Here is a 24,517-nt window from a genome sequence, read left to right as displayed (position 1 = left end):
ACCTAATAACCTTGCTCTTATTCACATTTACTCTCAACTTTCTTCTTTCACACACTTTCCTAAACTCAGTCACCAGCTTCTGCAGTTTCTTACATGAATCAGCCACCAGCGCTGTATCATCAGTGAGCAACAACTGACTCACTTCCCAAACTCTCTCATCCACAAAAGACTGCATACTTGCCCCTCTTTCGAAAACTCTTCCATTCACCTCCCTAACAACCCCAACCATAAACAAATTAAACAACCATGGAGACATCACACACCCCTCCTGCAAACCTACATTCACTGAGAACCAATCACTTTCCTCTCTTCCTTACATCCTCGATAAAAACTTTTCACTGCTTCTAAGAAACAACTTGCCTCCCACACCATATATTCTTAATACCTTCCACAAAGCATCTCTATCAACTCTATCATATGCCTTCTCCAGATCCATAAATGCTACATACAAATCCATTTGTTTTTCTAAGTATTTCTCACGTACATTCTTCAAAGCAAACACCTGATCCACACATCCTCTACCACTTCTGAAACCACACTGCTCTTCCCCAATCTGATGCTCTGTACATGCCTTCAACCTCTCAATCAATACCCTCCCATATAATTTACCAGGAATACTCAACAAACTTATACCTCTGAAATCTGAGCACTCACTCTTATACCCTTTGCCTTTGTACAATGGCACTATGCAAGCATTCTGCCAGTCCTCAGGCACCTCACCATGAATTATACATACATTAAATAACCTTACCAACAAGTCAACATTACAGTCATCCCTTTTTTAATAAATTCCACTGCAATACCATCCAAACCTGCTGCCTTGCCGGCTTTCATCTTCTGTAAAGCTTTTACTACCTCTTCTCTATTTACCAAATCATTTTCCCTAACCCTCTCACTTTGCACACAACCTCGACCAAGACACCCTATATCTGCCACTCTATCATCAAACACATTCAACAACCCTTCAAAATACTCACTCCATCTCCTTCTCACATCACCACTACTTGTTATCACCTCCCCATTTACGCCCTTCACTGAAGTTCCCATTCGCTCCCTTGTCTTACGCACTTTATTTACCTCCTTCCAAAACATATTTCTATTCTCCCTAAAATTTAATGATACTCTCTCACCCCAACTCTCATTTGCCCTCTTTTTCACCTCTTGCAACTTTCTCTTGACCTCCTGCCTCTTTCTTTTATATCTCTCCCACTCATTTGCATTTTTTCCCTGCAAAAATCGTCCAAATGCCTCTCTCTTCTCTTTCACTAATAATCTTACTTCTTCATCCCACCACTCACTACCTTTTCTAATCAACCCACCTCCCACGCTTCTCATGCCACAAGTATCTTTTGTGCAAGCCATCACTGCTTCCCTAAATACATCACATTCCTCCCCCACTCCCCTTACCTCCTTTGTTCTCAACTTTTTCCATTCTGTACAGTGTCTCCTGGTACTTCCTCACACAAGTCTCCTTCCCAAGCTCACTTACTCTCACCACTCTCTTCACCCCAACATTCTCTCTTCTTTTCTGAAAACCCCCACAAATCTTCACCTTCGCCTCCACAAGATAGTGATCAGACATCCCTCAAGCTGCACCTTTCAGCACATTAACATCCAAACGTCTCTCTTTTGTGCGTCTATCAATTAACACGTAATCCAATAATGCTCTCTGGCCATCTCTCCTACTTACATACATATACTTATGTATATCTCGCTTTTTAAACCAGGTATTCCCAATCATCAGTCCTTTTTCAGCACATAATTCTACAAGCTCTTCACCATTTTCATTTACAACACTGAACACTTCATGTATACCAATTATTCCCTCAACTGCCACATTACTCATCTTTGCATTCAAATCACAAATCACTATAACCCGGTCTTGTGCATCAAAACCACTAACATATTCATTCAGCTGCTCCCAAAACACTTGCCTCTCATGATCTTTCTTCTCATGCCCAGGTGCATATGCACCAATAATCACCCATCTCTCTCCATCAACTTTCAGTTTTACCCATATCAATCTAGAATTTACTTTCTTACACTCTATCACATACTCCCACAACTCCTGATTCAGGAGTAGTGCTACTCCTTCCCTTGCTCTTGTCCTCTCACTAACCCCTGACTTTACTCTCAAGACATTCCCAAACCAGTCTTCCCCTTTACCCTTGAGCTTCGTTTCACTCACAGCCAAAGCATCCAGGTTCCTTTCCTCAAACATACTACCTAACTCTCCTTTTTTCTCATCTTGGTTACATCCACACACATTTAGACACCCCAATCTGAGCCTTCGAGGAGGATAAGAACTACTCGCGTGACTCCTTCATCTGTTTCCCCTTTTAGAAAGTTAAAATAAAAGGAGGGGAGGGTTTCTGGCTCCCTGATCCAGTCCCCTTTAGTCGCCTTCTACGACACATGAGGACTGCGTGGGAAGTATTCTTTCTCCCCTATCCCCAGGGATAATTTTTTTTTTTTTTTCCGCTGTATCCCGCGTTTGAGAGGTAGCGCAAGGAAACAAACGAAAGAAATGGCCCAACCCACCCCCATACACATGTATATACATACGTCCACACACGCAAATATACATACCTACACAGCTTTCCATGGTTTACCCCAGACGCTTCACATGCCCTGATTCAATCCACTGACAGCACGTCAACCACGGTATACCACATCGATCCAATTCACTCTATTCCTTGCCCTCCTTTCACCCTCCTCCATGTTCAGGCCCCGATCACTCAAAATCTTTTTCACTCCATCTTTCCTCCTCCAATTTGGTCTCCCACTTCTCCTCGTTCCCTCCACCTCCGACACATATATCCTCTTGGTCAATCTTTCCTCACTCATTCTCTCCATGTGCCCAAACCATTTCAAAACACCCTCTTCTGCTCTCTCAACCATGCTCTTTTTATTTCCACACATCTCTCTTACCCTTACGTTACTTACTCGATCAAACCACCTCACACCACACATTGTCCTCAAACATCTCATTTCCAGCACATCCATCCTCCTGCGCACAACTCTATCCATAGCCCACGCCTTGCAACTATACAAAATTGTTGGAACCACTATTCCTTCAAACATACCCATTTTTGCTTTCCGAGATAATGTTCTCGACTTCCACACATTCTTCAAGGCTCCCATGATTTTCGCCCCCTCCCCCACCCTATGATTCACTTCCGCTTCCAAGGTTACATCCGCTGCCAGATCCACTCCCAGATATCTAAAACACTTTACTTCCTCCAGTTTTTCTCCATTCAAACTTACCTCCCAATTGACTTAACCCTCAACCCTACTGTACCTATTAACCTTGCTCTTATTCACATTTACTCTTAACTTTCTTCTTTCACACACTTTACCAAACTCAGTCACCAGATTCTGCAGTTTCTCACATGAATCAGCCACCAGCGCTGTATCATCAGTGAACAACAACTGACTCACTTCCCAAGCTCTCTCATCCCCAACAGACTTCATACTTGCCCCTCTTTCCAAAACTCTTGCATTTACCTCCCTAACAACCCCATCCATGAACAAATTAAACAACCATGGAGACATCACACACCCCTGCCGCAAACCTACATTCACTGAGAACCAATCACTTTCCGCTCTTCCTACACGAACACATGCCATACATCCTCGATAAAAACTTTTCACTGCTTCTAACAACTTGCCTCCCACACCATATATTCTTAATACCTTCCACAAAACATCTCTATCAACTCTATCATATGCCTTCTCCAGATCCATAAATGCTACATACAAATCCATTTGCTTTTCTAAGTATTTCTTATATACATTCTTCAAAGCAAACACCTGATCCACACATCCTCTACCACTTCTGAAACCACACTGCTCTTCCCCAATCTGATGCTCTGTACATGCCTTCACCCTCTCAATCAATACCCTCCCATATAATTTACCAGGAATACTCAACAAACTTATACCTCTGTAATTTGACCACTCACTCTTATCCCCTTCGCCTTTGTACAATGGCACTATGTACGCATTCCGTCAATCCTCAGGCACCTCAACATGAGACATACATACATTAAATAACCTTACCAACCAGTCAACAATACAGTCACCACCTTTTTTTAATAAATTCCACTGCAATACCATCCAAACCTGCTGCCTTGCCGGCTTTCATCTTCCGCAAAGCTTTTAATACCTCTTCTCTGTTTACCAAATCATTTTCCCTAACCCTCTCACTTTGAACACCACCTCGACCAAGAAACCCTATATCAACCACTCTATCATCAAACACATTCAACAAACCTTCAAAATACTCACTCCATCTCCTTCTCACATCCCCACTACTTGTTATCACCTCCCCATTTGCGCCCTTCACTGAAGTTCCCATTTGCTCCCCTGACTTATGCACGTTATTTACCTCCTTCCAAAACATCTTTTTATTCTCCCAAAAATTTAATGATAGTCTCTCACCCCAACTCTCATTTGCCCTCTTTTTCACCTCTTGCACCTTTCTCTTGACCTCCTGTCTCTTTCTTTTACACATCTCCCACTCAATTGCATTTTTTCCCTGCAAAAATAATCCAAATGCCTCTCTCTTCTCTTTCACTAATAATCTTACTTCTTCATCCCACCACACACTACCCTTTCTAATCAACTCACCTCCCACTTTTCTCATGCCACAAGCATCTTTTGCACAATCCATCACTGATTCCCTATATATTTCCCATTCCTCGCCCACTCCCCTTACTTCCCATATATATATATATATATATATATATATATATATATATATATATATATATATATATATATATATATATATTTTTTTTTTTTTTGCTTTGTCGCTGTCTCCCGCGTTTGCGAGGTAGCGCAAGGAAACAGACGAAAGAAATGGCCCAACCCACCCCCATACACATGTATATACATACGTCCACACACGCAAATATACATACCTACACAGCTTTCCATGGTTTACCCCAGACGCTTCACATGCCTTGATTCAATCCACTGACAGCACCTCAACCCCGGTATACCACATCGATCCAATTCACTCTATTCCTTGCCCTCCTTTCACCTTCCTGCATGTTCAGGCCCCGATCACACAAAATCTTTTTCACTCCATCTTTCCACCTCCAATTTGGTCTCCCTCTTCTCCTCGTTCCCTCCACCTCCAACACATATATCCTCTTGGTCAATCTTTCCTCACTCATTCTCTCCATGTGCCCGAACCATTTCAAAACACCCTCTTCTGCTCTCTCAACCACGCTCTTTTTATTTCCACACATCTCTCTTACCCTTACGTTACTTACTCGCTCAAACCACCTCACACCACACATTGTCCTCAAACATCTCATTTCCAGCACATTCATCCTCCTGAGCACAACTCTATCCATAGCCCACGCCTCGCAACCATACAACATTGTTGGAACAACTATTCCTGCAAACATACCCATTTTTGCTTTATGAGATAATGTTCTCGACTTCCACACATTCTTCAAGGCTCCCAGAAATTTCGCCCCCTCCCCCACCCTATGATCCACTTCCGCTTCCATGGTTCCATCCGCTGCCAGATCCACTCCCAGATATCTAAATCACTTCACTTCCTCCAGTTTTTCTCCATTCAAACTCACCTCCCAATTGACTTGACCCTCAACCCTACTGTACCTAATAACCTTGCTCTTATTCACAATTACTTTTAACTTTCTTCTTTCACACACTTTACCAAACTCAGTCACCAGATTCTGCAGTTTCTCACATGAATCAGCCACCAGCGCTGTATCATCATCGAACAACAACTGACTCACTTCCCAAGCTCTCTCATCCCCAACAGACTTCATACTTGCCCCTCTTTCCAAAACTCTTGCATTCACCTCCCTAACAACCCCATCCATAAACAAATTAAACAACCATGGAGACATCACACACCCCTGCCGCAAAGCTACATTCACTGAGAACCAATCACTTTCCTCTCTTCCTACACGTACACAAGCATTACAACCTCGATAAAAACTTTTCACTGCTTCTAACAACTTGCCTCCCACACCATATATTCTTAATACCTTCCACAGAGCATCTCTATCAACTCTATCATATGCCTTCTCCAGATCCATAAATACTACATACAAATCCATTTGCTTTTCTAAGTATTTCTCACATACATTCTTCAAAGCAAACACCTGATCCACACATCCTCTACCACTTCTGAAACCACACTGCTCTTCCCCAATTTGATGCTCTGTACATGCCTTCACCCTCTCAGTCAATACCCTCCCATATAATTTACCAGGAATACTCAACAAACTTATACCTCTGTAATTTGAGCACTCACTCTTATCCCCTTTGCCTTTGTACAATGGCACTATGCACGCATTCCGCCAATCCTCAGGCACCTCACCATGAGTCATACATACATTAAATAACCTTACCAACCAGTCAACAATACAGTCACCCCTTTTTTAATAAATTCTACTGCAATACCATCCAAACCTGCTGCCTTGCCGGCTTTCATCTTCCGCAAAGCTTTTACTACCTCTTCTCTGTTTACCAAATAATTTTCCCTAACCCTCTCACTTTGCACACCACCTCGACCAAAACACCCTATATCTGCCATTCTATCATATACATACCTACACATACCTCGGTATGTATATTTGCGTGTGTGGACGTGTATGTATATACATGTGTATGGGGGTGGGTTGGGCCATTTCTTTCGTCTGTTTCCTTGGGCTACCTTGCAAACGCGGGAGACAGCGACACAGCAAAAAAAAAAAGAAAAAAAAAAAAAATATATATATATATATATATATATATATATATATATATATATATATATATATATATATATATATATGTATATATTTTGGAAAGAGGGGCAAGTATGAAGTCTGTTGGGGATGAGAGAGCTTGGGAAGTGAGTCAGTTGTTGTTCGCTGATGATACAGCGCTGGTGGCTGATTCATGTGCGAAACTGCAGAAGCTGGTGACTGAGTTTGGTAAAGTGTGTGAAAGAAGAAAGTTAAGAGTAAATATGAATAAGAGCAAGGTTATTAGGTACAGTAGGGTTGAGGGTCAAGTCAATTGGGAGGTGAGTTTGAATGGAGAAAAACTGGAGGAAGTGAAGTGTTTTAGATATCTGGGAGTGGATCTGGCAGCGGATGGAACAATGGAAGCGGAAGTGGATCATACGGTGGGGGAGGGGGCGAAAATTCTGGGAGCCTTGAAGAATCTGTGGAAGTCGAGAACATTCTCTCGGAAAGCAAAAATGGCTATGTTTGAAGGAATAGTGGTTCCAACAATTCTGTATAGTTGCAAGGCGTGGGCTATGGATAGAGTTGTGCGCAGGAGGATGGATGTGCTGGAAATGAGATATTTGAGGACAATGTGTGGTGTGAGGTGGTTTGATCGAGTAACGTAAGGGTAAGAGAGATGTGTGGAAATAAAAAGAGAATGGTTGAGAGAGCAGAAGAGGGTGTTTTGAAATGGTTTGGTTACATGGAGAGAATGAGTGAGGAAAGATTGACCAAGAGGATATATGTGTCGGAGGTGGAGGGAACGAGGAGAAGAGGGAGACCAAATTGGAGGTGGAAAGATGGGGTGAAAAAGATTTTGTGTGATCGGGGCCTGAACATGCAGGAGGGTGTAAGGAGGACAAGGAATAGAGTGAATTGGAGCGATGTGGTATACCGGGGTTGACGTGCTGTCAGTGGATTGAATCAAGGCATGTGAAGCGTCTGGGGTAAACCATGGAAAGCTGTGTAGGTATGTATATTTGCGTGTGTGGACGTATGTATATACATGTGCATGGGGGTGGGTTGGGCCATTTCTTTCGTCTGTTTCCTTGCGCTACCTCGCAGGCGCGGGAGACAGCAAAAAAGCAAAAAAAAAAAATATATATATATATATATACTTAGAAAAGCAAATGGATTTGTATGTAGCATTTATGGATCTGGAGAAGGCATATGATAGAGTTGATAGAGATGCTCTGTGGAAGTTATTAAGAATATATGGTGTGGGAGGCAAGTTGTTAGAAGCAGTGAAGAGTTTTTATCCAGAATGTAAGGCATGTGTACGTGTAGGAAGAGAGGAAAGTGATTGGTTCTCAGTGAATGTAGGTTTGCGGCAGGGGTGTGTGATGTCTCCATGGTTGTTTAATGTGTTTATGGATGGGGTTGTTAGGGAGGTAAATGCAAGAGTTTTGGAAAGAGGGGCAAGTATGAAGTCTGTTGGGGATGAGAGAGCTTGGGAAGTGAGTCAGTTGTTGTTCGCTGATGATACAGCGCTGGTGGCTGATTCATGTGAGAAACTGCAGAAGCTGGTGACTGAGTTTGGAAAAGTGTGTGAAAGAAGAAAGTTAAAAGTAATTGTGAATAAGAGCAAGTTTATTAGGTACAGTAGGGTTGAGGGTCAAGTCAATTGGGAGGTAAGTTTGAATGGAGAAAAACTGGAGGAAGTAAAGTGTTTTAGATATCTGGGAGTGGATCTGGCAGTGGATGGAACCATTGAAGCAGAAGTGGATCACAGGGTGGGGGAGGGGGCGAAAATCCTGGGAGCCTTGAAGAATCTGTGGAAGTCAAGAACATTATCTCGGAAAGCAAAAATGAGTATGTTTGAAGGAATAGTGGTTCCAACAATGTTGTATGGTTGCGAGGCATGGGCTATGGATAGAGTTGTGCTCAGGAGGATGGATGTGCTGGAAATGAGATGTTTGAGAACAATGTGTGGTGTGAGGTGGTTTAATCGAGTAAGTAACGTAAGGGTAAGAGAGATGTGTGGAAATAAAAAGAGCGTGGTTGAGAGAGCAGAAGAGGGTGTTTTGAAATGGTTTGGGCACATGGAGAGAATGAGTGAGGAAAGATTGACCAAGAGGATATATGTGTCGGAGGTGGAGGGAACAAGGAGAAGTGGGAGACCAAATTGGAGGTGGAAAGATGGAGTGAAAAAGATTTTGTGTAATCGGGGCCTGAACATGCAGGAGGGTGAAAGGAGGGCAAGGAATAGAGTGAATTGGATCGATGTGGTATACCGGGGTTGACGTGCTGTCAGTGGATTGAATCAGGGCATGTGAAGCGTTTGGGGTAAACCATGGAAAGCTGTGTAGGTATGTATATTTGAGTGTGTGGACGTATGTATATACAAGTGTATGGGGGTGGGTTGGGCCATTTCTTTCGTCTGTTTCCTTGCACTACCTCGCAAACGCAGGAGACAGCGACGAAGCAAAAAATATATATATTATATATATATATATATATATATATATATATATTTTTTTTTTTTTATACCTCGTCGCTGTCTCCCGCGGTTCCGAGGTAGCGCAAGGAAACAGACGAAAGAAATGGCCTAACCCCCCCCATACACATGTACATACACACGTCCACACACGCAAATATACATACCTACACAGCTTTCCATGGTTTACCCCGGACGCTTCACATGCCTTGATTCAATCCACTGACAGCACGTCAACCCCTGTATACCACATCGCTCCAATTCACTCTATTCCTTGCCCTCCTTTCACCCTCCTGCATGTTCAGGCCCCGATCACACAAAATCCTTTTCACTCCATCTTTCCACCTCCAATTTGGTCTCCCTCTTCTCCTCGTTCCCTCCACCTCCGACACATATATCCTCTTGGTCAATCTTTCCTCACTCATTCTCTCCATGTGCCCAAACCATTTCAAAACACCCTCTTCTGCTCTCTCAACCACGCTCTTTTTATTTCCACACATCTCTCTTACCCTTACGTTACTTACTCGATCAAACCACCTCACACCACACATTGTCCTCAAACATCTCATTTCCAGCACATCCATCCTCCTGCGCACAACTCTATCCATAGCCCACGCCTCGCAACCATACAACATTGTTGGAACCACTATTCCTTCAAACATACCCATTTTTGCTTTCCGAGATAATGTTCTCGACTTCCACACATTTTTCAAGGTTCCCAAAATTTTCGCCCCCTCCCCCACCCTATGATCCACTTCCGCTTCCATGGTTCCATCCGCTGACAGATCCACTCCCAGATATCTAAAACACTTCACTTCCTCCAGTTTTTCTCCATTTAAACTCACCTCCCAATTGACTTGACCCTCAACCCTACTGTACCTAATAACCTTGCTCTTATTCACATTTACTCTTAACTTTCTTCTTCCACACACTTTACCAAACTCCGTCACCAGCTTCTGCAGTTTCTCACATGAATCCGCCACCAGCGCTGTATCATCAGCGAACAACAACTGACTCACTTCCCAAGCTCTCTCATCCCCAACAGACTTCATACTTGCCCCTCTTTCCAAGACTCTTGCATTTACCTCCCTAACAACCCCATCCATAAACAAATTAAACAACCATGGAGACATCACACACCCCTGCCGCAAACCTACATTCACTGAGAACCAATCACTTTCCTCTCTTCCTACACGTACACATGCCTTACATCCTCGATAAAAACTTTTCACTGCTTCTAACAACTTGCCTCCCACACCATATATTCTTAATACCTTCCACAGAGCATCTCTATCAACTCTATCATATGCCTCCTCCAGATCCATAAATGCTACATACAAATCCATTTGCTTTTCTAAGTATTTCTCATATACATTCTTCAAAGCAAACACCTGATCCACACATCCTCTACCACTTCTGAAACCTCACTGCTCTTCCCCAATCTGATGCTCTGTACCTGCCTTCACCCTCTCAATCAATACCCTCCCATATAATTTACCAGGAATACTCAACAAACTTATACCTCTGTAATTTGAGCACTCACTCTTATCCCCTTTGCCTTTGTACAATGGCACTATGCACGCATTCCGCCAATCCTCAGGCACCTCACCATGAGTCATACATACATTAAATAACCTTACCAACCAGTCAACAATACAGTCACCCCCTTTTTTAATAAATTCCACTGCAATACCATCCAAACCTGCTGCCTTGCCGGCTTTCATCTTCCGCAAAGCTTTTACTACCTCTTCTCTGTTTACCAAATCATTTTCCCTAACCCTCTCACTTTGCACACCACCTCGACCCAAACACCCTATATCTGCCACTCTGTCATCAGACACATTCAACAAACCTTCAAAATACTCATTCCATCTCCTTCCCACATCACCACTACTTGTTATCACCTCCCCATTTACGCCCTTCACTGAAGTTCCCATTTGCTCCCTTGTCTTACGCACCCTATTTACCTCCTTCCAGAACATCTTTTTATTCTCCCTAAAATTTACTGATAGTCTCTCACCCCAACTCTCATTTGCCCTTTTTTTCACCTCTTGCACCTTTCTCTTGACCTCCTGTCTCTTTCTTTTATACTTCTCCCACTCAATTGCATTTTTTCCTTGCAAAAATCGTCCAAATGCCTCTCTCTTCTCTTTCACTAATACTCTTACTTCTTCATCCCACCACTCACTACCCTTTCTAAACAGCCCACCTCCCACTCTTCTCATGCCACAAGCATCTTTTGCGCAATCCATCACTGATTCCCTAAATACATCCCATTCCTCCCCCACTCCCCTTACTTCCATTGTTCTCACCTTTTTCCATTCTGTACACAGTCTCTCCTGATACTTCCTCACACAGGTCTCCTTCCCAAGCTCACTTACTCTCAACACCTTCTTCACCCCAACATTCACTCTTCTTTTCTGAAAACCCATACTAATCTTCACCTTAGCCTCCACAAGATAATGATCAGACATCCCTCCAGTTGCACCTCTCAGCACATTGACATCCAAAAGTCTCTCTTTCGCACGCCTGTCAATTAACACGTAATCCAATAACGCTCTCTGGCCATCTCTCCTACTTACATAAGTATACTTATGTATATCTCGCTTTTTAAACCAGGTATTCCCAATCATCAGTCCTTTTTCAGCACATAAATCTACAAGCTCCTCACCATTTCCATTTACAACACTGAACACCCCATGCACACCAATTATTCCCTCAACTGCCACATTACTCACCTTTGCATTCAAATCACCCATCACTATATATAAATATATATATATTTTTTTTTCTTTTCTTCTTTTAAACTATTTGCCATTTCCCGCGTTAGCAAGGTAGTGTTAAGAACAGACGACTGGGCCTTATTTGGAATATCCTCACGTGGCCCCCTCTGTTCCTTCTTTTGGAAAATTAAAAAAAAATGAGAGGGGAGGATTTCCAGCCCCCTGCTCCCTCCCCTTTTAGTCGCCTTCTATGACACACAGGGAATACATGGGAAGTATTCTTAATCCCCTATCCCCAGGGATAATATATATATGTATATATTTATTTATTATGTGCTCAAAAAAGGACTGATGATTGGGAATACCTGGTTTAAAAAGTGAGATATACATAAGTATACTTATGTAAGTAGGAGAGATGGCCAGAGAGCATTATTGGATTACGTGTTAATTGACAGGCGCGCGAAAGAGAGACTTTTGGATGTTAATGTGCTGAGAGGTGCAACTGGAGGGATGTCTGATCATTATCTTGTGGAGGCTAAGGTGAAGATTTGTATGGGTTTTCAGAAAAGAAAAGTGAATGTTGGGGTGAAGAGGGTGGTGAGAGTAAGTGAGCTTGGGAAGGAGACTTGTGTGAGGAAGTACCAGGAGAGACTGAGTACAGAATGAAAAAAGGTGAGAACAATGGAAGTAAGGGGAGTGGGGGAGGAATGGGATGTATTTAGGGAATCAGTGATGGATTGCGCAAAAGATGCTTGTGGCATGAGAAGAGTGGGAGGTGGGTTGATTAGAAAGGGTACTGAGTGGTGGGATGAAGAAGTAAGATTATTAGTGAAAGAGAAGAGAGAGGCATTTGGATGATTTTTCCAGGGAAAAAATGCAATTGAGTGGGAGATGTATAAAAGAAAGAGACAGGAGGTCAAGAGAAAGGTGAAAGAGGTGAAAAAAAGGGCAAATGAGAGTTGGGGTGAGAGACTATCATTAAATTTTTGGGAGAATAAAAAGATGTTTTGGAAGGAGGTAAATAAAGTGCGCAAGACAAGGGAGCAAATGTGAACTTCAGTGAAGGGCGCAAATGGGGAGGTGATAACAAGTAGTGGTGATGTGAGAAGGAGATGGAGTGAGTATTTTGAAGGTTTGTTGAATGTGTTTGATGATAGAGTGGCAGATATAGGGTGTTTTGGTCGAGGTGGTGTGCAAAGTGAGAGGGTTAGGGAAAATGATTTGGTAAACAGAGAAGAGGTAGTAAAACCTTTGTGGAAGATGAAAGCCGGCAAGGCAGGAGGTTTGGATGGTATTGCAGTGGAATTTATTAAAAAAGGGGGTGACTGTATTGTTCACTGGTTGGTAAGGTTATTTAATGTATGTATGACTCATGGTGAGGTGCCTGAGGATTGGCGGAATGCGTGCATAGTGCCATTGTACAAAGGCAAAGGGGATAAGAGTGAGTGCTCAAATTACAGAGGTATAAGTTTGTTGAGTATTCCTGGTAAATTATATGGGAGGGTATTGATTGAGAGGGTGAAGGAATGTACAGAGCATCAGATTGGGGAAGAGCAGTGTGGTTTCAGAAGTGGTAGAGGATGTGTGGATCAGGTGTTTGCTTTGAAGAATGAATGTATGTGAGAAATACTTAGAAAAGCAAATGGATTTGTATGTAGCATTTATGGATCTGGAGAAGGCATATGATAAGAGTTGATAGAGATGCTCTGTGGAAGGTATTAAGAATATATGGTGTGGGAGGCAAGTTGTTAGAAGCAGTGAAAAGTTTTTATCGAGGATGTAAGGCAGGTGTACGTGTAGGAAGAGAGGAAAGTGATTGGTTCTCAGTGAATGTAGCTTTGCGGCAGGGGTGTGTGATGTCTCCATGGTTGTTTAATTTGTTTATGGATGGGGTTGTTAGGGAGGTGAATGCAAGAGTTTTGCAAAGAGGGGCAAGTATGAAGTCTGTTGGGGATGAGAGAGCTTGGGAAGTGAGTCAGTTGTTGTTCGCTGATGATACAGCGCTGGTGGCTGATTCATGTGAGAAACTGCAGAAGCTGCTGACTGAGTTTGGTAAAGTGTATGAAAGAAGAAAGTTAAGAGTACATGTGAATAAGAGCAAGGTTATTAGGTACAGTAGGGTTGAGGGTCAAGTCAACTGGGAGGTGAGTTTGAATGGAGAAAAACTGGAGGAAGTGAAGTGTTTTAGATATCTGGGAGTGGATCTGGCAGCGGATGGAACCATGGAAACGGAAGTGGATCATAGGGTTGGGAAGGGGGCGAAAATTCTGGGAGCCTTGAAGAATGTGTGGAAGTCGAGACCATTATCTCGGAAAGCAAAAATGGGTATGTTTGAAGGAATAGTGGTTCCAACAATGTTGTATGGTTGCGAGGCGTGGCCTATGGATAGAGTTGTGCGCAGAAGGATGGATGTGCTGGAAATGAGATGTTTGAGGACAATGTGTGGTGTGAGGTGGTTTGATCGAGTAAGTAACGTAAGGGTAAGAGAGATGTGTGGAAATAAAAAGAGCGTGGTTGAGAGAGCAGAAGAGGGTGTTTTGAAATGGTTTGGGCACATGGAGAGAATGAGTGAGGAAAGATTGACCAAGAAGATATATGTGTCGGAGGTGGAGGGAACGAGGAGAAGAGGGAGACCAAATTGGAGGTGGAAAGATGGAGTGAAAAAGATTTTGTGTGATCGGGGCCTGAACATGCAGGAGGGTGAAAGGAGGGCAAGGAATAGAGTGAATTGGAGCGATGTGGTATACCGGGGTTGACGTGCTGTCAGTGGATTGAATCAAGGCATGTGAAGCGTCTGGGGTAAACCATGGAAAGCTGTGTAGGTATGTATATTTGCGTGTGTGGACGTATGTATATACATGTGTATGGGGGTGGGTTGGGCCATTTCTTTCGTCTGTTTCCTTGCGCTACCTCGCAAACGCGGGAGACAGCGACAAAGCAAAAAAAAAAAAAAAAGAAAAAAAAATATTTATTTATTTATTTTGCTTTGTCGCTGTCTCCCACGTTAGCGAGGAAGCACAAGGAAACAGACGAAAGCATGGCCCAATCTGCCCACATACACATGTATATACATACATGTCCACTCATGCACAATATACATTCCTATACATCTCAATGTACACATATATATACACACACAGACATATACATATACATATACATAACACACATGCATAAAATTCATACTGTCTGCCTTTATTTGTTGCCATCGCCACCCCGCCACACATGGAATAACAGCCCCCTCCCCCCTCATGTGTGCGAGGTAGCGCTAGGAAAACCACCAAAGGCCCCATTCGTTCACACTCAGTCTCAAGCTGTCATATAATAATGCACCGAAACCACAGCTCCCTTTCCACATACAGGCCCCACACACTTTGCATGGTTTACCCCAGACGCTTCACATGCCCTGGTTCAATCCATTGACAGCACGTCGACCCTGGTATACCACATCGTTCCAATTCACTCTATTCCTTGCACGCCTTTCACCCTCCTGCATGTTCAGGCCCCGATCACTCAAAATCTTTTTCACTCCATCCTTCCACCTTCAATTTGGTCTCCCACTTCTCCTCGTTCCCTCCACCTCTGACACATATATCCTCTTGGTCAATCTTTTCCCACTCATTCTCTCCATGTGACCAAACCATTTCAAAACACCCTCTTCTGCTCTCTCAACCACGCTCTTTTTATTTCCACACATCTCTCTTACCCTTAAATTATTTACTCGATAAAACCACCTCACACCACATATTGTCCTCAAACATCTCATTTCCAGCACATCCACCCTCCTGCGCACAACTCTATCCATAGCCCACGCCTCGCAACCATACAACATTGTTGGAACCACTATTCCTTCAAACATACCCATTTTTGCTTTCCGAGATAATGTTCTCGACTTCCAAACATTCTTCAAGGCTCCTAGAATTTTCGCCCCCTCCCCCACCCTATGATTCACTTCCGCTTCCATGGTTCCATCCGCTGTCAGACCCACTCCCAGATATCTAAAACACTTCCTTCCTCCAGCTTTTCTCCATTCAAACTTACCTCCCAATTGACTTGACCCTCAACCCTACTGTCCCTAATAACTTTGCTCTTATTCACATTTACTCTTAACTTTCTTCTTTCACACACTTTACCAAACTCAGTCACCAGCTTCTGCAGTTTCTTACATGAATCAGCCACCAGCGCTGTATCATCAGCAAACAACAACTGACTCACTTCCCAAGCTCTCTCATCCACAACAGACTGCATACTTGCCCCTCTTTCCAAAACTCTTGCATTCACCTCCCTAACAACCCCATCCATAAACAAATTAAACAACCATGGAGACATCACACACCCCTGCCGCAAACCTACATTCACTGAGAACCAATCACTTTCCTCTCTTCCTACACGAACACATGCCTTACATCCTCGATAAAAACTTTTCACTGCTTCTAACAACTTGCCTCCCACACCATATATTCTTAATACCTTCCACAGAGAATCTCTATCAACTCTATCATATGCCTTCTCCAGATCCATGCTACATACAAATCCATTTGTTTTTCTAAGTATTTCTCGCATACATTCTTCAAAGCAAACACCTGATCCATACATCCTCTACCACTTCTGAAACCACACTGATCTTCCCCAATCTGACGCTCTGTACATGCCTTCACCCTCTCAATCAATACCCTCCCATATAATTTACCAGGAATACTCAACAAACTTATACCTCTGTAATTTGAGCACTCACTCTTATCCCCTTTGCCTTTGTACAATGGCACTATGCACGCATTCCCCCAAAGCCTGAGGATTGGGGGAATGCGTGCATAGTGCCATTGTACAAAGGCAAAGACTATAAAAGTGAGTGCTCAAATTACAGAGGTATAAGTTGTGAGAAACTGCAGAAGCTGGTGACTGAGTTTGGTAAAGTGTGTGAAAGAAGAAAGTTAAGAGTAAATGTGAATAAGAGCAAAGTTATTAGGGACAGTAGGGTTGAGGGTCAAGTCAATTGGGAGGTAAGTTTGAATGGAGAAAAACTGGAGGAAGTAAAGTGTTTTAGATATCTGGGAGTGGATCTGGCAGCGGATGGAACCATGGAAGCGGAAGTGAATCGTAAGGTGGGGGAGGGGGCGAAAATCCTGGGAGCCTTGAAGAATGTGTGGAAGTCGAGAACATTATCTCGGAAAGCAAAAATGGGTATGTTTGAAGGAATAGGTGCTCCAATAATGTTGTATGGTTGCGAGGCGTGGGCTATGGATAGAGTTGTGCACAGGAGGGTGGATGTGCTGGAAATGAGATGCTTGAGGACAATGTGTGGTTTAAGGTGGTTTGATCGAGTAAGTAATGTAAGGGTAAGAGAGATGTGTGGAAATAAAAAGAGCGTGGTTGAGAGAGCAGAAGAGGGTGTTTTGAAATGGTTTGGGCACATGGAGAGAATGAGTGAAGAAAGATTGACCAAGAGGATATATGTGTTGGAGGTGGAGGGAATGAGGAGAAGTGGGAGACCAAATTGGAGGTGGAAAGATGGAGTGAAAAAGATTTTGAGTGATCGGGGCCTGAACATGCAGGAGGGTGAAAGGCGGGCAAGGAATAGAGTAAATTGGATCGATGTGGTATATCGGGGTTGATAGGCTGTCAGTGGATTGAATAGGGCATGTGAAGCGTCTGGGGTAAACCATGGAAAGCTGTGTGGGGCCTGGATTTGGAAAAGGAGCTGTGGTTTTGGGCATTACTGCATGACAGCTAGGGAGTGAGTGTGAACGAATGAGGCCTTTGTTGTCGTTTCCTAGCGCTACCCCGCACATATGAGGGGGGAGGGGGATGCAATTCCATGTGTGGCAAGGTGGCGATGGGAATGAATAAAGGCAGTGTGAATTGTGTTCATGGGTATATATGTATGTGTCTGTGTGTGTAATATATATGTGTACATTGAGATGTATAGGCATGTTTATTTGCGTGTGTGGACGTGTGTGTATATACATGTGTATGGGGATGGGTTGGGCCATTTCTTTCGTCTGTTTCCTTGCACTACCTTGCAAACGCGGGAGACCGATAAAGCAAAATAAATAAATAAATTTATTTTTTATCTTTTTTTATTATACTTTGTCGCTGTCTCCCGCGTTTGCGAGGTAGCGCAAGGAAACAGACGAAAGAAATGGCCCAACCCCCCCCATACACATGTATATACATACGTCCACACACGCAAATATACATACCTACACAGCTTTCCATGGTTTACCCCAGACGCTTCACATGCCTTGATTCAATCCACTGACAGCACGTCAACCCCGGTATACCACATCGCTCCAATTCACTCTATTCCTTGCCCTCCTTTCACCCTCCTGCATGTTCAGGCCCCGATCACACAAAATCTTTTTCACTCCATCTTTCCACCTCCAATTTGGTCTCCCTCTTCTCCTCGTTCCCTCCACCTCCGACACATATAATATATATATATATATATATATATATATATATATATATATATATATATATATATATATATATATATATTTTTTTTTTTCATACTATTTGCCATTTCCCGCGATAACGAGGTAGCGTTAAGAACAGAAGACTGGGCCTTTGAGGGAATACCCTCACCTGGCCCCCTTCTCTGTTCCTTCTTTTGGAAAATTAAAATAAAAAAATGAGAGGGGAGGATTTCCAGCCCCCCCGCTCCCTTCCCTTTTAGTCCCCTTCTACGACACGCAGGGAATACGTGGGAAGTATTCTTTCTCCCCTATCCCCAAGGATAATATATATATATATATATATATATATATATATATATATATATATATATATATATATATATATATATATATTTTTTTTTTTTTAAATAAATATATATACATGCCTATAAATCTATAATATATATATATATATATATATATATATATATATTTTTTCCGCTGTCTCCCGCGTTTGCGAGGTAGCGCAAGGAAACAGACGAAAGAAATGGCCCAACCCACCCCCATACACATGCCTTGATTCAATCCACTGACAGCATGTCAACCCCGGTATACCACATCGCTCCAATTCACTCTATTCTTTGCCCTCCTTTCACCCTCCTGCATGTTCAGGCCCCGATCACACAAAATCTTTTTCACTCCATCTTTCCACCTCCAATTTGGTCTCCCTCTTCTCCTCGTTCCCTCCACCTCCGACACATATAATATATATATATATATATATATATATATATATATATATATATATATATATATATATATATATATATATATATCTTTTCTTTTTCTTTCATACTATTCGCCATTTCCCGCATTAGCGAGGTAGCGTTGAGAACAGAGGACTAGGCCCTTGAGGGAATATCCTCACCTGGGCCCCTTCTCTGTTCCCTCTTTTGGAAAATTAAAAAAAAAAAAAAAAAAAAAGTGAGAGGGGAGGATTTCCAGCCCCCCGCTCCCTCCCCTTTTAGTCGCCTTCTACGACACGCAGGGAATACGTGGGAAGTATTCTTTCTCCCCTATCCCCAGGGATATATATATATATATATATATATATATATATATATATATATATATATATATATATATATATATATATATTTTTTCTATACTTTGTCGCTGTCTCCCGCGTTTACGAGGTAGTGCAAGGAAACAGACGAAAGAAATGGCCCAACCCACCCCCATACACATGTATATACATACGTCCACACATGCAAATATACATACCTACACAGCTTTCCATGGTTTACCCCAGACGCTTCACATGCCCTAATTCAATCCACTGACAGCACGTCAACCCCGGTATACCACATCGCTCCAATTCACTCTATTCCTTGCCCTCCTTTCACCCTCCTGCATGTTCAGGCCCCGATTAAACAAAATCTTTTTCACTCCATCTTTCCACCTCCAATTTGGTCTCCCTCTTCTCCTTGCTCCCTCCACCTCCGACACATATATCCTCTTGGTCAATCTTTCCTCACTCATCCTCTCCATGTGCCCAAACCACTTCAAAACACCTTCTTCTGCTCTCTCAACCACGCTCTTTTTATTTCCACACATCTCTCTTACCCTTACGTTACTCACTCGATCAAACCACCTCACACCACACATTGTCCTCAAACATCTCATTTCCAGCACATCCATCCTCCTGCGCACAACTCTATCCATAGCCCACGCCTCGCAACCATACAACATTGTTGGAACCACTATTCCTTCAAACATACCCATTTTTGCTTTCCGAGATAATGTTCTCGACTTCCACACATTCTTCATGGCCCCCAGAATTTTCGCCCCCTCCCCCACCCTATGATCCACTTCCGCTTCCATGGTTCGATCCGCTGCCAGGTCCACTCCCAGATATCTAAAACACTTCACTTCCTCCAGTTTTTCTCCATTCAAACTCACCTCCCAATTGAATTGACCCTCAACCCTACTGTACCTAATAACCTTGCTCTTATTCACATTTACTCTTAACTTTCTTCTTCCACACACTTTACCAAACTCCGTCACCAGCTTCTGCAGTTTCTCACAGGAATCAGCTACCAGCGCTGTATCATCAGTGAACAACAACTGACTCACTTCCCAAGCTCTCTCATCCCCAACAGACTTCATATGTATATATATATATATATTTTTTTTTTTCCGCTGTCTCCCGCGTTTGCGAGGTAGCGCAAGGAAACAGACGAAAGAAATGGCCCAACCCACCCCCATACACATGCCTTGATTCAATCCACTGACAGCACGTCAACCCCGGTATACCACATCGCTCCAATTCACTCTATTCTTTGCCCTCCTTTCACCCTCCTGCATGTTCAGGCCCCAATCACACAAAATCTTTTTCACTCCATCTTTCCACCTCCAATTTGGTCTCCCTCTTCTCCTCGTTCCCTCCACCTCCGACACATATATCCTCTTGGTCAATCTTTCCTCACTCATTCTCTCCATGTGACCAAACCATTTCAAAACACCCTCTTCTGCTCTCTCAACCACGCTCTTTTCATTTCCACACATCTCTCTTACCCTTACGTTACTTACTCGATCAAACCACCGCACACCACACATTGTCCTCAAACATCTCATTTCCAGCACATCCATCCTCCTGCGCACAACTCTATCCATAGTCCACGCCTCGCAACCATACAACATTGTTGGAAACACTATTCCTTCAAACATACCCATTTTTGCTTTCTGAGATAATGTTCTCGACTTCCACACATTCTTCAAGGCTCCCAGAAATTTCGCCCCCTCCCCCACTCTATGATCCACTTCCGCTTCCATGGTTCCATCCGCTTCCAGATCCACTCCCAGATATCTAAAACACTTCACTTCCTCCAGTTTTTCTCCATTCAAACTCACCTCCCAATTGAATTGACCCTCAACCCTACTGTACCTAATAACATTGCTCTTATTCACATTTACTCTTAACTTTCTTCTTTCACACACTTTACCAAACTCAGTCACCAGCTTCTGCAGTTTCTCACATGAATCAGCCACCAGCGCTGTATCATCAGCGAACAACAACTGACTCACTTCCCAAGCTCTCTCATCCCCAACAGACTTCATACTTGCCCCTCTTTCCAAAACTCTTGCATTCACCTCCCTAACAACCCCATCCATAAACAAATTAAACAACCATGGAGACATCACACACCCCTGCCGCAAACCTACATTCACTGAGAACCAATCACTTTCCTCTCTTCCTACACGTACACATGCCTTACATCCTCGATAAAAACTTTTCACTGCTTCTAACAACTTGCCTCCCACACCATATATTCTTAATACCTTCCACAGAGCATCTCTATCAACTCTATCATATGCCTTCTCCAGATCCATAAATGCTACATACAAATCCATTTGCTTTTCTAAGTATTTCTCACATACATTCTTCAAAGCAAACACCTGATCCACACATCCTCTACCACTTCTGAAACCACACTGCTCTTCTGCAGTATCTCACATGAATCAGCCACCAGCGCTGTATCATCAGCGAACAACAACTGACTGACTTCCCAAGCTCTCTCATCCCCAACAGACTTCATATATATATATATATATATATATATATATATATATACGTATTCCTCGACACGTATTCCTCGCGTGTCGTAGAAAGCGACTAGAGGGGACGGGAGCGGGGGGCCGGAAATCCTCCCCTCCTTGTATTAACTTTCTAAAATGGGAAACAGAAGAAGGAGTCACGCGGGGAGTGATCATCCTCCTCGAAGGCTCAGAGGGGGGTGCCTAAATGTGTGTGGATGTAACCAAGATGTGAAAAAAGGAGAGATAGGTAGTATGTTTGAGGAAAGGAACCTGGATGTTTTGGCTCTGAGTGAAACGAAGCTCAAGGGTAAAGGGGAAGAGTGGTTTGGAAATGTCTGGGGAGTGAAGTCAGGGGTTAGTGAGAGGACAAGAGCAAGGGAAGGAGTAGCAATACTCCTGAAACAGGAGTTGTGGGAGTATGTGATAGAATGTAAGAAAGTAAATTCTCGATTAATATGGGTAAAATTGAAAGTTGATGGAGAGAGATGGGTGATTATTGGTGCATATGCACCTGGGCATGAGAAGAAAGATCATGAGAGGCAAGTGTTTTGGGAGCAGCTGAATGAGTGTGTTAGCGGTTTTGATGCACGAGACCGGGTTATAGTGATGGGTGATTTGAATGCAAAGGTGAGTAATGTGGCAGTTGAGGGAATAATTGGTATGCATGGGGTGTTCAGTGTTGTAAATGGAAATGGTGAAGAGCTTGTAGATTTATGTGCTGAAAAAGGACTGATGATTGGGAATACCTGGTTTAAAAAGCGAGATATACATAAGTATACTTATGTAAGTGGGAGAGATGGCCAGAGAGCGTTATTGGATTACGTGTTAATTGACAGGCGTGCGAAAGAGAGACTTTTGGATGTTAATGTGCTGAGAGGTGCAACTGGAGGGATGTCTGATCATTATCTTGTGGAGGCTAAGGTGAAGATTAGTATGGGTTTTCAGAAAAGAGGAGTGAATGTTGGGGTGAAGAAGGTGGTGAGAGTAAGTGAGCTTGGGAAGGAGACCTGTGTGGGGAAGTACCAGGAGAGACTGTGTACAGAATGGAAAAAGGTGAGAACAATGGAAGTAAGGGGAGTGGGGGAGGAATGGGATGTATTTAGGGAATCAGTGATGGATTGCGCAAAAGATGCTTGTGGCATGAGAAGAGTGGGAGGTGGGCTGTTTAGAAAGGGTAGTGAGTGGTGGGATGAAGAAGTAAGAGTATTAGTGAAAGAGAAGAGAGAGGCATTTGGACGATTTTTGCAGGGAAAAAATGCAATTGAGTGGGAGAAGTATAAAAGAAAGAGACAGGAGGTCAAGAGAAAGGTGCAAGAGGTGAAAAAAAGGGCAAATGAGAGTTGGGGTGAGAGACTATCAGTAAATTTTAGGGAGAATAAAAAGATGTTCTGGAAGGAGGTAAATAAAGTGTGTAAGACAAGGGAGCAAATGGGAACTTCAGTGAAGGGCGTAAATGGGGAGGTGATAACAAGTAGTGGTGATGTGAGAAGGAGATGGAATGAGTATTTTGAAGGTTTGTTGAATGTGTCTGATGACAGAGTGGCAGATATAGGGTGTTTTGGTCGAGGTGGTGTGCAAAGTGAGAGGGTTAGGGAAAATGATTTGGTAAACAGAGAAGAGGTAGTAAAAGCTTTGCGGAAGATGAAAGCCGGCAAGGCAGCAGGTTTGGATGGTATTGCAGTGGAATTTATTAAAAAAGGGGGTGACTGTATTGTTGACTGGTTGGTAAGGTTATTTAATGTATGTATGACTCATGGTGAGGTGCCTGAGGATTGGCGGAATGCGTGCATAGTGCCATTGTACAAAGGCAAAGGGGATAAGAGTGAGTGCTCAAATTACAGAGGTATAAGTTTGTTGAGTATTCCTGGTAAATTATATGGGAGGGTATTGATTGAGAGGGTGAAGGCATGTACAGAGCATCAGATTGGGGAAGAGCAGTGCGGTTTCAGAAGTGGTAGAGGATGTGTGGATCAGGTGTTTGCTTTGAAGAATGTATGTGAGAAATACTTAGAAAAGCAAATGGATTTGTATGTAGCATTTATGGATCTGGAGAAGGCATATGATAGAGTTGATAGAGATGCTCTGTGGAAGGTATTAAGAATATATGGTGTGGGAGGCAAGTTGTTAGAAGCAGTGAAAAGTTTTTATCGAGGATGTAAGGCATGTGTACGTGTAGGAAGAGAGGAAAGTGATTGGTTCTCAGTAAATGTAGGTTTGCGGCAGGGGTGTGTGATGTCTCCATGGTTGTTTAATTTGTTTATGGATGTGGTTGTTAGGGAGGTAAATGCAAGAGTCCTGGAAAGAGGAGCAAGTATGAAGTCTGTTGGGGATGAGAGAGCTTGGGAAGTGAGTCAGTTGTTGTTCGCTGATGATACAGCGCTGGTGGCTGATTCATGTGAGAAACTGCAGAAGCTGGTGACTGAGTTTGGTAAAGTGTGAGGAAGAAGAAAGTTAAGAGGAAATGTGAATAAGAGCAAGGTTATTAGGTACAGTAGGGTTGAGGGTCAAGTCAATTGGGAGGTGAGTTTGAATGGAGAAAAACTGGAGGAAGTGAAGTGTTTTAGATATCTGGGAGTGGATCTGGCAGCGGATGGAACCATG

The 24,517-nt window shown here is 43.0% G+C and overlaps 1 protein-coding gene across 2 annotated transcripts in view; it reads right to left on the bottom strand.

The window, feature by feature from the left end:
* Nup62 (Nucleoporin 62kD) overlaps positions 1–24,517 on the bottom strand; it is a 189,721-nt gene that overhangs the window by 111,057 nt on the left and 54,147 nt on the right. The window lies entirely within an intron of this gene.

The sequence above is a fragment of the Panulirus ornatus genome, chromosome 28, assembly GCF_036320965.1.
Source record: "Panulirus ornatus isolate Po-2019 chromosome 28, ASM3632096v1, whole genome shotgun sequence".
NCBI lineage: Eukaryota > Metazoa > Arthropoda > Malacostraca > Decapoda > Palinuridae > Panulirus > Panulirus ornatus.
This window is presented reverse-complemented; position numbering and strand designations above follow the sequence as displayed.